At 42.6% G+C, this 15,505-nt stretch overlaps 2 pseudogenes; both read right to left on the bottom strand.

The window, feature by feature from the left end:
• Nucleotides 1-571: 571 nt before the first annotated feature.
• Nucleotides 572-2,364, bottom strand: LOC148725136 (uncharacterized; annotated as a pseudogene).
• A 7,624-nt stretch (nt 2,365-9,988) lies between these two features.
• Nucleotides 9,989-11,452, bottom strand: LOC148725135 (uncharacterized; annotated as a pseudogene).
• Between the last annotated feature and the right edge of the window lie 4,053 nt (nt 11,453-15,505).

Below are 15,505 nucleotides of genomic sequence, written 5' to 3'. Positions count from 1 at the left end.
CCTAGGGTAGCTGTATGATTGAACTATCTTTGGTTTTGACTTTGAAAATGATCTGGAGACATGGAGTGATGATAAGACCCTTTTTTCTTTGTCATTAGAATTATTCTTGTAATTGTTATTCATGTTTTTGTATAGTCTTGAACTGCCTTGTTTAACCCTAATTCAATTGTTTGCATGGTAGTGGTATCAAATATCACAAGTTGAAAAGATTAATCTCTGTGGATCTGAATATGAGACCTGTTGATTCTGTAGATCATTATACTTACACTTTCATTTCTCCATAATTTGTTGATTAAACGAGACTTACCTGTAAGTTGAAGTTTGATTGGGATTCTGCCATGTCATCAGTCCGGAACGAAGGAGTCACATGAGTGATACAGAGCTAAGGAATGAAGGAGAATGGGAAGGGTGGGCTGGGCATGTGACTCCTTCATTCTGGACTGATGACATGGTAGAATCCCAATCAAACTTCAACTTACAGGTAAGTCTCATTTAATCAACAATTCTACCATGTCATCAGTCTTGCGTCACTACGGAGTCACATGAGAGTTCAAAGACCTGTAGAGCAAACTCATAAACAATAGTCCAATTTATTGGGTCCACAAAGCTTTACATGAATAAAACGTGTCATATTGTACAACAATCTCTAGTTACTGGTTGTAGAGTTCAACAAAACATTTCCAAAGTTGAGATCATCTGTGTCTAGGGGCATATCATAATATTGTGCAAAAGTACGAGCGTTTGACCATCTTGTAGTTTTCATGATCTCTGTTAAGGTTAGTCCTTTGGCTTTACAATGCGGAGTTGAAGCGGCTCTGCTACTGTGCGGGGAGTATTTTTTAACATCTATACCCGACTGTTCCAGCACATTTCTGACCCATCTTGCGATGGTATCCTTGGTAACTGGTTTAAATGGTTTAGCATAACTGATTAATAGCTGAGTGACTTCTTTTCTAAACGGTTTCGTCCTGGTTAAGTATTCCTTCAAATAATCCCAGACGCAGATTCTCTTGTCATCCGGGTATGCTATTACCTTAATGGGAGCCAAATGTTTACCTGGCTTAGTTTGTTTAAGCTTTTCATTGATGATAATTCGTAAGCCATCGCCTAGTTCCTGAATAGAACATGTGTCCATGTAAAGTAGGGTTTGTCCTCTTTGTCCAGTTAGACATAATAACACGCTTAAATTCAACATTAGTTCCTTCAGGGTTAAGGAACCCTTAAAAGGACTAAATCTTTTAAGGTAGTTTAATACATTATTAACATCCCAAATTTCCATGTACCTAGGTAATGCCGGTTTTAACTAAAAATGCCTTTCATACAATGGATAACGAGAGGGTGCTCACCGAATGGTATATCCTCGGATAAGATTGTAGCTGACAGTGCAGATCTAGCTGTATCAACTGCGCTGTAGCCCAACCCTGACCTGTATAGTGAAACTAAAAATTCGATTCCCATGGCAACTCCTGGGCAATCAATGTCAATGTTTCTGTGTTCACAGAAGCTCTGCCAACGCTTTAAGTATGTTTGATGTTGTTTTGTTGTGCCCTCTCACCATGAAGCCATTAACACCTCCATTGCTGAGGGTGACAATTGATATTGGTCCAATTTGTGCCTGATAAGTGGCAGATCATGAGATTTAGTTTGTGCCAGATCGGGTGAATTTCTGACAGACTGCTTGGCAGGGTTAGTAGGGTTCTGCTTGCTTTCAGGTACACTGGTGTCTGTTGCATCAGCTGAAGAGCATTGGCGTACCACGGCTGGGTTGGCCAGTCTGGGAGCATGCAAATCCCCGATGCTTTCTCGTGATGCATTTTTCTCAACATGGCGGGGATGACACTAAATGGTGGAAAAGCATAGAAGTTTAATTCTGACCAGTCCAATTTGAAAGCATCGATGGCAAAAGCTTTAGGGTCAGGCCTGAACGAAACATTTATCAAACTGGTAGTTGACGCGTGAAGCAAAAACGTCTACATCTGGGTAAAACCCCAGTTGGCGTACAGCTCTATTTAGGGACCCCGCGTCGAGTTTCCATTCAGACTCTTTTTGGTTCCTTCTTGACTCAAAGTCTGCGATCAACTTTTGCTTCCCAGGGATATGTGCAGCGCTTAGCCATAAATTTCGTAAAATGCACCATTTCTATAATTATTTCCTTAGTCAAAGCATTGAGTTGCTCCGAATGACTGGTGCCCATATTGTTGAGTACATTAACAGCAGTCGTGTTGTCACTGAGTATACAGATATGTGTCTTTCTTGTATGTTTGACAAAACACTGCAACCCCAGAAATATGGCTAACAGCTCAAGATAGTTAATGGATTAATCACTCTCTTGATTTGTCCATAGTCCTCCAGAGGGTACACCATTATATTCTGCCCCCCGGCCCTTTTTGGAAGCATAGGTGGTGATAATGTGAGATAGTTTGTCATGTGCTATCACATATTGTACGCTGCATTTATTGACCTAGTCCACCACTGGAGTTCTGATATTGCATTTTCTGATAACTACATGGTGTGTTCAAAATTACCTTTTGATTTGGTCAAATGTAATGTTTATCCTTTTTGAGGCAACGATAATATAGGGCACCATGCATGACACCTGGTAAGCTGGATAATTCTTATGTACTCGAGCGCTTACAACATAGAGCTGCAAAGTTAATTTTTCCAAATTCTGGTCTCGATACTAAAGAGCTGAATGCTACTTTGGGTCTAGTACCCTTGATTGATAGAGGAAAACTTCATATTGTCTTATTAGCTAGAAAATGCCTTGATGGCTCGCTACCGCCTTATCTGAATCACTATTTTAATTTAAATACTTCTATACACACGTTTGCGACTAGATGCTGTAATGACATTCATCTTCCAAAAGTCCACCTTGAAGTCGCCAAGAAATCTTTTTATTTTACAGGCGTGATGGAATTTAATGGTCTCCCTCGCCATATTAAAGCAAAGGAATCCTTTATTGAATTCTCGAGGGCCACGAAAGACTTTTTCCTCAATTATTAGACGTTTTCGTGTAGATGTACATCTCTTTTTATTGATGTCAGCCATGCAACAGTTTTTCTTAGTGCTTTTTACCTTTCAGACTTTTTGTATTTTTTAATTAAGTATTTTAATAACAGGACCCCCATTGATACCAGTGCTTAGTACACTGAAGGGGTTATCCTGTATAATTATTATTATCATTATTATTATAATATAATTTTCCCAATAACTCTAGCTACATCCCTAATAGTAGGGTGGTCAGAGTTCAGAAGCATACCACAGTCATGCAGTTAATGAACTTTGTTATCCGGTGTTAACTGTATGGTCATGGTGACAGAGTCATTAAGGAATCCCCAAATTGTCAAAGTTTGTTTTGGTTTTGGGTACGATTTTTCAGGGTGTATAACAAACCCCAATTTACTAAGTAGTACGATTGTATCTATAACATTTGCAACACACCCTTGAAGACTTTGGCCTTGAGATAGATATCATCAAGGTATGCTACTGATATGTGCCCTAATTTGTGTAGACATGAAAGTGGGGGCTTCAGCAACTTGGTGAAAATTCGTGGTGCACATGAAAGCCCTTTAGGGAGACATGTAAATTCATAAATTTGATTTTCCGACAAAAATCTTAAAAACTTCCTGTACTCTACACAAACAGGGACAGAGTAGTAGGCATCTTTGAGATCAAGTGATGCCATGTAGCAATGTCTAGTTATTAGTTTTGTAATAGTAAACAAGGAGTCCATCTTAAAATGATGATAGGTAACTGATTCGTTAAACCTTTTAAGGTTCAATATTAACCTATGCATGCCATCTTTTTTGGGCCATAGGAAGATGCTAGACAATATTAATTTTGCCCCTTCTTATGTGACACTTTTACTATGATGCCTTTCTGAAGCAGTTTAGAGATTTCTCTTTCAATAATTTCATGCTCAGCATCAGTAACTAGTGTACAAGGCAGGGTATGCTGTCGTGGTTTCTCAAATAGGTCAATCTGTGTACCATTTACATGAGATAGCAACATTCTATCATTACTGATTTCATTCCAAGCTTAAAGGAAGGTACCTATTTACCCGGCTTGGAATGATTGGCACATCTCAGTAAAGTGTTCCACAAGAGGGGGTAAAAATTCATAGAATAGACTTACATTTGTTTTAAGTTACAAAAGTGTTTCTCATATTTTCTCTCCGCTGACTGCTGTTTTTTCCTTTTGTAAAGTTTGTTGTGGCCTTTCCACAAAAAATCTCTCTTCGCTTTAAAGGCATTGTAGTTCTGTTACCCAGTTGTAGGGCCATGGCTTTTATGCCCTTTCTGAGTGGTATAGAGAGCCTTGCTAACTTTACTAGCTTCTTTGGCATCTCCGAGTTGTCTAGCTAGATCATCTCCAAAGAGATATTCACTGTCGATTGGTATGTCTGCAGAGCAGATGGTGTTGTATTCTGATTTTAAGGTTGGTTTAATTTGTTCCCTCCTGAGCTGCGAGAGCTGCGTGTGTACATGACTTAACATGGCTAATGACTCAACTTGAGGCTCAAAAATCTTTGAATTAGATTCCCCGGTGGGGTTACTGAGTAGCAGGTTAGTTGTTTGTAAGTTTGCATAAATGACTTTGCGTATAGTCTGTTGCATATTTGACAGATTCAAATGAGTAGATTGTTTTTTAGAATTAAGCCGTGTCCAGATTTCACTGTTTACCTTAGTTCCCTTTATTGCTGTGCAGTTTTCAGGGCATTTGTACTTTTCAGCAACGAATTTAATTTTTGCAGCAGCTAAGGTTTTTCCCCAACGCTTTTGTGCTATTTGTGCCAGCTCTGTTTTGATTTTGTCACCGGTGGCTTGGTCATTGTCGAGCTGGTTAGTGAGTTCTTGCAACAGAGTTTCACTAGCGGACGCTTCCCTCTTTTTGGCCGGTGGCTTTTGATTGCTCGGTGAGCGTGTGGATGTCCTTATTGACGTCCAAGTCATCCTCAGCATGGAGGCTTAAATTATCATCATAGTTGTTTTTCCGTTTTGATGCGGGCCCTTCATTATCAGTGTCAGAGTCACTCATCTGATCTGGTTTTCATCGCCGGATCTGGTTTTCGTAGCTTCGACAACAATGTTGCTTTACCAGATACCCCGCTGGGGTTGTTTTGTTTCATTTCGAGTAAGATTTCTGCAATTTGGCACATATTTTCATTCATGGACTGGAGCATTTTAGCCAAGTCTTTGTTTGTGATATTATCCTCACCGTGAGAATTTCCACTGGAAGTTTCAGCAGCGACCTCGTGGGCATCGCTATAGTTGGTAGGTTCAATCATTGTCCTGTGAAAAAAGGCAACAAGGAAAAGCGTAAACCTGCAAAAATTTAAGTGGGTTGTATGCCTTAAGAATCTGTAGGGTATAAGAAACAGGGATGGCTCTGAATGAGGGAGAAAAATGATATTTTGGTTCACTCACCTCTACGTAAAGCACTGACTTTGGCAAAGGTGCCTGCACTGATTGGTATTGTGCATGCGCATCATGTGACTCCATAGTGATGTAAGACTGATGACATGGTAGAAGCATAGGTCTTGCCACAACAAGGGAAATAATGAATGTTCTTGTCATCCTCAGTTTTGTTGTGTGGTCTTTTCCTCCAGAGCAGCTTCTGCAGACAAGAGGTTTTTATTAGCAGTTTCTCAAAATTTTCTCTTTGAACCAAGTAAGGATCAACATTGCAAGTGGTAATTTGGCGCACATAATTATTATTTTCCTGTTGACCATTGTGTGTGCATAAGGGAGATCTGGTTGTGAAAATTTACTTCAATCAGAGATCATTACTTCATGAACATTCTTTGGTGGCAGCATGTCTACTACAGCAGATACTTTGTTGGGATCTGGTTGTATTCCTTGCGTACTAATGATGTGACCCAAGAACTTGATTGTTGTCATGTTGAATTCACATTTTGCTGCATTGAGGGTTAGACTTGCAGTGGAAAGTCTTTGTAGAACTTTATTGAATGTGGCGTCGTGTTGACTCTGAGTTGGTGCGTGCTTTAATACATCATCAATGTTGCACTGGACTCCTTCTAGCACCTCTAGAATTTGGCTCATGCTCTTCTGGAACTTTTCTGACTCTGAGCTGATACTATATGGGAGTACGCTGAAATAATACTGTCCCCAGGGTGTGATAAACGTGTTGAGTCGTCTTGATTCCTTGGCTAGCATAATTTGTGAGAAGCTTGAGTTGGCGTCTAACTTGGAGAAGTGATTCAATCCAGCCAGCTTTCCCAGTGTGTGGTCCACCGTGTTATGTTTTTGGGTTGCAGAAGAGTATATACACACACACAAGATGGCGGGTCAACAGCAAGATTATATTGATAAGGGCACATGGTAACATTACCGCTGCATACTTCGCGGGCTCACAACAAACAGACAGTCAATACGGAACATCTCCATACTGTAACACCTCCCGCTGGAGATTTGTTAAGAATAACTCTCTCGTAAGCAAAATAAACAAATACTCAGTACTAACAAGTCTCCATATGAGTGTCCCTAGAACTGAGTATTCTGTGAGTTCATCAGGTAACTAACGATCAGTCAGTAACAACAAGAACAGGTGTTCATTAATAATGTTCAGTTCACATGTCTCCTCAATCAATCTCTGGGGATGTCTGTGGGAGCAGGATGATCGACGCTGCATAGGACTTGTGGAGGCAGGAGTTGTCTCCAATTGAGCTGAGTTATCAGGTGGATGTGAACTGGTTTCAGGTGAGCTAACCGGTTGGGTTCTGGAACAATTGAGGTTGCTGTCTCCAAGGATGGTACACCAGATTAAGCTGTTGTAGAGTGGGAGTTGTTCAGCAAGACGTCATCCACATGTTGCCTCCAAACTCGCCCATCATCAAGGTGAACTTGGCTAGAGTGTGAAGAGGGGCGTTGTGCCACGGTTCCAGGTTACCACTTTTGCCCTGACAAGTGGTCGCATGCAAGGACTGTGTCGCCAACAGCAATTTCTCGAAATTTAGCATGCTTGTCATAGTGCATCTTCATCTTTATTTGCTGGTGGGTGACACAAGTGGCGAGGTCCAGTCTCACTAGAGAGAGACGTGTGCAATTCTCTTTGTAGAAACAGTATGGCTAGGGACGGGCCAGTTGTGGCATGCTGGGTGCTTCTGTAAGACAAAAGGAAGATCTGAATTCTCTGCTGCAGTGTGCAGGATGGATCAGATGCTGAGGATTCGAGAGAGTGCTTGAAGGTTTGCACAAACTGCTCAGCTAGACCATTTGAGGATGGATGATACGTGGAAACCAATATCTTCCGGATGCCATTTTGTCTCAAGAATTCCTCGTACTCAGCAGACTGAAAAGGTGGGCCATTGTCACTAATGATTTGCTTTGGAAGGCCGTATCTTGCAAAAATGTTGCACATAGCATTGGCTGTTGCTTCAGTGGTGGTGGTTTTCATGGGACCAATCAGTTCTGGCCACTTTGAGTGAGCATCAACCATAATGAGATAGTGGTTGGACTGGTGGGTGGCAAAGTCTACATGGATACGTTGCTAAGGAGCTGTAGGCCCCGACCAAGGGGAAAGTGGTGCTGCTTGTCGCGCCCTTCTGTTTTGGAAACATTGCTTGCAAAAATGTGCTCTCTCCTCGATGTTGCTGTCTATCCCAGGCCACCATGCATGACTGCGGGCAGCTGCCTTCACGCGTGGGACTCCTGGGTGCGCCTTGTGTAGCTCACTTAAAATCTGCTCCTGTAAGGAGGGAGGTATGACAGTTCGCAGGCCCCATATCAGACAGCCTTGCTCGACAGATAGCTCATCCTTGCAGAGGAAGAATGGCTTGAGTTCAGGAGTGGAGTTGTTGTTTTTTTTTAAAAAGGCAGACCAACCATTTTGGGTCATTGTGAGAGCCTTAGCTAGGACTGGATTAATTAAAAGAACACACGCCATGTGTTCTTTTAATTAATTTCAAACATGTGCATATTTAATTAGTTGTTAACATGACACTGAAATGGATTACACAACAAAACTTACTTAACTTTACCAAATATTATTTTAAATAGATAACATATGGCAAGCATTGGCATAATTTATAAGGTGCACTGAAACCTAAGCAAAACCAATGATCAAAGTGGTCCCCAAACAAAGGTGGTTTCCTGAAACATGGTTTCTAACAGACAGTATGAAACCCACTGGAAATCTATACTATTTATGTAGGATGCTCTTCAGTCATACTGAGGACCTGTTTTTTTGAGTCAAAGTTATCACAATGATAGACAGTTCTGAGTGGCATTCAAGCATTGGAGGAGAGCTGATGGCAGATGGTGCTTCAGTTGTTGTTTGATTTCTTTCTGAAGTGATGTATCATTCTGTACAATCCTATTGATAGGGGCAGCAGAGTCTTGTCCAAATTGATGCAATGTTGAAAATAGTAGGAGGAATGCTATGTATATGGTTACCCTGAGGTAACCTAGTTGGCAAAGAGAAGCCTGGTATCAATCATCCTTTAATGAGGCCTTATAGACACTTGAGGCAAGGAAATCTAGCCTATGATTATCGGGCTGAGTGCAGTAGCTTGGAGGCCTTTTAATAACTTGATTGGAAAGGAAAATGGCTCCTGAATTTGGAAGCATCTTGGTCAGCATACACCTATATGTGTGCATAAAAGAGTTGTGTAAACTATAAAAAAATATAATTATCTATATGGTAAGATCCTGAACTCAATATCCACCAATATTATGATGGAACAATCTTGAGAATTCTTCAGTTAGAAAGATCAATGAAAAAGTGAACTAAATTTTTGTAGAATTAAATGCTAATAAGACACCAATTTTGATGATGTGTAAGACTGCTGCCAATATACACTTAGGTGGCTAAAACAAAATTATCTTTTCTCTTACTCATTACCAGAGGACTGCAACTGGGGTTGTATCCACTTGGCTGGCTGGCTGGAACTAAGTGGGAAAGTGGCAATAATGATGGATTCGGTTATTAGGAATGACAGTAACATTGGAAAATATAACCAAAAGTAAATGTAATGTCTACATTGATTGATGACAGAAATTTTACAGAGATTATAAACTTCTGATAGGTATTATATACAAACACAACTCACTTCACTTTACCATGCTCTTCAATCCAGAATTCATGCAATGACTACGCTTCTCTTGAACAACCAACCTTGTGGTGTGTGCAGTGGTATAATTCCCATAAAGAAACAAACTTGACCACTGACCATGCATTAACATTAGCCGATTTGGATGACATAAATTAATGTCGCAACCTTGGAAAATGGCTGAAATAATTGAGGTCAGCACAAATAGTATGCTATTTGCTATCCTTGCAGCAATTATATTGTGATCTTAAAGAGTAATTAAGAAATATGCTTTCTAACAGTTCTTCTTGATATGTCTCATTAAAAAAGTAAAAAAATGTTTCCTTTTGATAAACAAGGATCCTCAGTCAACAACTCAGCTTTTATGAATTAGAACAATAAATGATGCAAAGTCACTAAAGAACTCAACATAATTCAAATATAAGATATACTTACCAGTGAATCATAGCATCTTGGAACTGTTCATTGACAAAATTAATCAGGTTTAAGAGACTTACTGTAGAGCTGCATTCAAAAGATACTCCATCAATAGATTCTAGGATGTTTTTCAAGGTTCACTTTGAAAGATGCCAAAGAAGGTACAGATTTGGTATTTACTGGTATGGGTAAACATATCCATATATTTTAGAGAAATAAGTTGGAATAAAAATTCACATTACACCCATCCACTTCCTTTCTATTTTGGTGGGAGGTGTTTGTGTTGTCCTTGTGCTTTCCTTTATATTCTTAAGTGTGTTGAAAAGTGGCAGCACAAGGTGATGTGGACCTGCTAACTATCCTTAATAGTTATTAAACTCATCGGCACTGATGAGCTTGGAGGAAGGTGCCGTAGCACTGTGGCAGTCGCGCTGACTACCCACAGCAGGGAGGTTACCATGGTGACACAACCTCGGTCCACCCCCACAATGGTGCTTGAAACAAGAGGGACCGGGATTGAGCCATAGTACCTCCAACCCAAGGCCCCACCAAGCACCATTCTCCCTACCTTTGCTTATACACTGGTATGGCACATACCGGTAGTCACGACAACTGCTGTGACAAGCTAGCCAAGACATCTGCCAGTGTCCGTATGTACATCTGATATGCATTACTCGACCATCTACCAAGTGTCTGAAGTAGATGGTCTGGAATCCCATTGCGAGCTGCAACTGTGGCTGCCCCAATCCTGAAGCTGTGGCTTGAAAACTTCCCGGGGATGCCCGCCGTCTCCAGAATGGTGCTCAACCACTTGTTGGGTAGGGGTCGAGACAATGGTTCTCCTGATTAGAGCCTGAACAGAGGGCCAGGTGCGTTTCCCCTACGTGACAAGTACGATAACACTGCTTGTAACGCGCACAAGGGCGGAGATCCCTTGCCAATGTGAAGGGTTGCCCCATTTCTGAAAGGGTCTGTTTTTGAGGCTTTAATGAAGACTTGTAAGCATGTTGGGTCTAGGGATGCGTCTACAGCCAAATCCTTCACCTGTAGGTGCACCGAGGGGGAAAACTTGGATGAGGAGGGAACTGTGAATTCCGAGGCTCTTAGGAAACCGAAGTATGCCAAGGAACAGGCCACCCAGAACATGCAATGGTCAAAATTGTGTAGATCCAACGATTTGACAATCACCATCATGAGCTGGTCTGTGATTGGCAGACGTTCACGTTTGACTACGCCCTGAAATCGCTTGATCCCTTGAAGAACTTGCTCTAGGTGCAGGCAATTTAACAAAGGGTCATTGAAGCCCTGCTCAATCTGAAGGGCACGGCGCGCACAGCAGACAAATAAACAGTGATTGAAGAGTACTGAATGGATCCGGCCAGGTGGGACACAAACAGACACAAGGTCCACTCGTCAACTGGGCAGGGAGACCCAGAGGGTTGGAGCTTACCCAGTTGCTGGCAGAACTCTATGAACCTTTTTTGACCAGAAGCGTAGGAACGTCGTGTGGATGGAGCTAGGCCTTGGAAGAAATGCATGCACTTGGATTCTAGAGAGCTGACGTCAAATTGCATATCACCTCTGGGGGGATTGAGGTGGGGGCTGCCAGTGCTGTTGGGGCCAGGCATCTGAAGTCCTGCCAATGAAAACGGGAAAGGGCGTCAGCAACTGAATTACAGAGTCCGGGGATATGCAGTTCTGAGAAGGAAGACTGGAACTTTGCGGCTGAGTGCAAAAGATGGCGCACTAGGTGCATGATGGCTGGCACCTTTGACGTTCTCGAATTGAGGATGGCGACCACTGCCTCATTGTCGGATCGAAACCTTATGTGCAACCTTGGCCACCTATGGCCCCAGACTGCGGCGGCAATTGCAATGGGAAATAGCTCTTTATAGGCAATGGACTTATCAACTTGCTGCTGTAGCCACAAACCGTTAAACCACGCTGAGCTCCAGATGGCCCCGAATCCTATGCGTCAGTCATAATTTCCAAGCCTGGGGGAGGGGACAACCCCGGGAATAGCCAGAAACCAACACCGTGCCAATGTGACAGGAACTGGTGCCACCACTTGAGGTCAAGTCTAAATTCCTGGCTCAATCGAATAGGGTGATCCTGCCTGCGGAAGCAGTTCAGGAGATCGATCATCCTCTGAATGAAGGCCCGACCTGGCCAGACGACTTTGGCTGCATGGTGAAGGTGACCTATCAGGGATTCCAGCTGTTTCTTGGTGCACCAGCGCTTCGCAGTCCATGCTGCGATTAACTCCCTAAGTGCTGCCAACTTATCCTGCGGAAGTTCGGCTGATTGTCAAACCGAATCTAGGTGAATGCCGAGAATAGTAAGAGCAGTTGATGGGCCACACACTTCTTAGGATGCAATGGGAGGCCTAATTGTTGGCAGACTGTGAGGGCTGTAGCTAAGTTATGATGACACACCTGGGAGCCAGGGGGGGCCACTAATATGAAATCATGGAGGTAATGAACCAGGTCTGAGATTTTATAGTTGTGTACAAGGATCCATTGAACCATATTCGCAAGTGAGTTAAAAATATAGGGAGCGGACCGCAAACCAAAGGGGAGTGCTAAGTCAACGTAGTACTGGCCTCTCCACTTAAGTCCAAGCAGGTAACGGTCCTCTGGATGCACAGGGATGTTACGATAGGCTGATTCCACATCAGATTTTGCCATCAGGGCCCCTATCCCATGTGCGGCTACCATCCTGATAATTTCATCCAGCCGTATGTAGTGCATCGAGAATTCTTCCGGGTCTATGCCATCATTAACACTGAGCCCCTTGGGGGAGGATAAGTCTACCATAAGGCGCCATTTGCCTGTTTGACCCTTTTTTCGGAATCACGCTGAAGCTGCTGATATGCAACTTGGGTAATGGGGGGGATAGGAATGGGCCCGCTACTCTCCCTAATCTGACCTCGTCAGCTAGGTAGGAATCGATTACTCCTCCGTGTTTATATGCTGTAGGCTTATTTCGTTTTGCCGATTTAAGATTGCCCGAAGGAGTAAAGCCGAGTCTGAAGCCAGTACGCAGTCCTTCGAGGACATACTGGACTTGCCCTCTATCTGGATGACCCCTGAGCTCATGTTCAAACCGATCTGGTTTCAGAGACACTGCAGAGACTGGGGGGGGGGCTGACTGTTGCGGGAATGACGATGCAATGACCAGCATGAAAATTGTAAACGCTTCGACCCAACTGACGACGTCTTCGATCCGCCGGTGAGGCTCTTTGCCGCTCGACGTTAGAACTACTCTGCCGTCGAACAATAACTGTGGCTCGTTTGTGCCTGGAGGAGATTTGGTGTGAGCAGCTCGCTCAGGTTGGTAAATTTGCCCGCCAGAATTTGATTGACGATCTTTGGAGGGATCGGAGAAAACCCCAGGCCAACAACGAAGTGCTGGTCGAACAAACTCGATGAAAGTGAGGGGAAATTACTGACCGTCATTGGCGTCGCCATTCTAACCGGAGTAGAATTCGTCGTAGGCATAGAGAACGTGCTCAAAAATTCCGGTACAGAATAAGAAACAGACGTACCTGTAGCCGAGATGGGCGAAGTCGTTTCAGAGAATCCCAAGCTAGAACCTGCTGCCAGGAAACTTTCCACGTGGTTGGCCACCGATGGATTCAACACTGACGAGGGTGGAGTTGCCGTAGCGAGCGAATTCCCATTCGTCGGAGTTGACGTGGTACTGGATGGTAATGAACAGCCCTGTAATGAATTTACTGCTGCTAAAGCTGCTTGAGAAGCCACCAGCCTAACCATTTCAAGCATATCCGACGGCATGCTTGGTGAGTTTACGAGAGGTGGCGTGTTACATGCTGATGAAGACGGAACTACCATGGACGCAACAGTCGATGTTGGATGGCCTTCATTGACGCTAAAGCACGCAGCGGAAAGGCTATTTCTAGTCTGACGCCCTTCCATTATTCCAAACGGAGCGAAAGCCGAGAATACGGTAAAATATTTCAGCACAAGAGGCGGCTTACGTTAGGATCCGCGACGATCTCAAAACGTACTGAAAACCTCGTGACCCTGCAATTGCAAAGGGGGCGCCCCGCAGCATGTCCTCCGCTGACCATTGTGCCTTGATTTTAACCTTGCCTAAATTTCATTTAGCCTCATCAAATTATACCAAGAAAATATCAATAAATGACTAGATAAATACTAACTAAAGGATATTGACATAACATATAATATAAATTCTACACATAAATCAGTTGAATGTAACTAAGTAAATAATTTAAAAGTAAATAAAATTATAAGTGTTTGTATTTGTTACTATGGAGCTGCCTCCAAAAGGTATTCAATCAATAGTCTTTGAGATGTTCTTGCAAGTCACTTTGAAAGATACAAAACACAGTTTTTCACAAAAGCTGCAGCTATTAATGGGTTAAACAGTAATTTTTTTTAAATATTAAATTGTAGTTGAAAAAAAATGTGGGAATTATTTTCTTTTAAATATTGACCTTGGCACCTGCATCTCAGCTTGGTGTAGCTACGTAACTTTGGTTTTGTTATTAAAGGTGATTTGCAAACATGGATGGAATAACATAACTTCTCATTACTGTAAAGTCTTGAATAACCTTGTTTAACCCTAATTCAAGTGCTTGCATCATAGTGATATCAAATATCATGAGTTTGGAAAGGTTTTTCTCTGTGGGTCTGAATATGAGACCTTTTGATTCTATAAACCATCATGCCATCAGGTCTTGTCACAACAAGAGGAAAAAATGAATGCATTTTACCTGCTCTTAATTATTGTCGTGACATTTGGCACTTTTGTAGCAAACGTTGTAAAGACAAATTGGAACAACTCAATAAGCAGTCTTTAAGGATGGTTCTGAACAGTTTTTCTTGATTATGAAACTTTATTTAGAATAATGGGGTCTGTGAATCTTGAATCTTCTTGTATTCAGAACATGCTAGTCACTATGTATAAAACTCTTACGGAATTGCTCCACCATATCTCGGATCGCTACTGGAGGAATGAAAAATGGCGTAGAACCTTAGGGGTTCCCTAAAATTTAGTCTACCAAGAGTTACCACAAGCTCCTATGGATTACAATTGTTCAGATAGGATGCTCCTCAAGCATGGAATGCACTGCCTGATAACACAAGAACTTTTGAATCTCACTGCTTTTAAGTGCGCTTTCGTAATGTAGTGTAGGCACCGATGCTAGTAACACAAATTCCTTTATTCATAATTAATCCATACAGAATGGCAGACTACAAGAACGTCTCTACTACGTATGACTGTGCGAGTAGCTGCTGACCAACATCTTCCCTTGTCTGCAAAAGAACATAGGAAGAGACGAGAAAACAAAACAAAATCCAACCTGAGACTATTACAGGTGGTATCCTACACTGAAGTGACAGTAGCACTGCAATGGTAGAACTGCAAGTTTACTGTTTGTATGATCTGAGAGTCTTGGTCAATTCTAGTAAATATAAACAAAATTATGAATAGTTTGTGACTGAATCCTTTAGTCTTTTGGGGGCTTTAACTATCTGTCCTGACTGGGTCTGCTTGACTGGTGATCCTGTCAGTTCAGGGGGCTGTGGTGGTGTAGTGTCTGGTGTGTTGTCTTGAGAGGGTACGTCAGGGACTTGTGGGGGAACTGGTGCAGAGTTTATGATTGGCAAACTGACTGGGGTCTGAGCTGAAGGGTGTTGTGGGGATTGTGTTCTCTCTGTGCCTTCCAATGATGGTTTCTGGTAAGTGGCTGTATGAGGTCTGCTTGCTTCAACTCCTGCTTGGGGATGGTGGCAGGAAGGGGGGCTGTAGGCTTAAGTTGAACTCTGTTCCTTCGAATTGTGTGGCTTTGAGCAGTGCGGATAGTGAAAGAACGAGGGCTTTCATGGGCGAGCACTTCTCCATAGATCCATGGTTTCCCATGCTGGTGCGGGGGTGGTTTGGCATAAGCATAGGTACCAGTGATGAGTGGTCTTAGTTATGCACTGGCCGATTTGTTGTGGTGGGTCTTGCTATAGCGTCCTCAACGAT

This window comes from Stylophora pistillata, chromosome 8, assembly GCF_964205215.1.
Source record: "Stylophora pistillata chromosome 8, jaStyPist1.2, whole genome shotgun sequence".
Taxonomy (NCBI): Eukaryota; Metazoa; Cnidaria; class Anthozoa; order Scleractinia; family Pocilloporidae; genus Stylophora; species Stylophora pistillata.
This window is presented reverse-complemented; position numbering and strand designations above follow the sequence as displayed.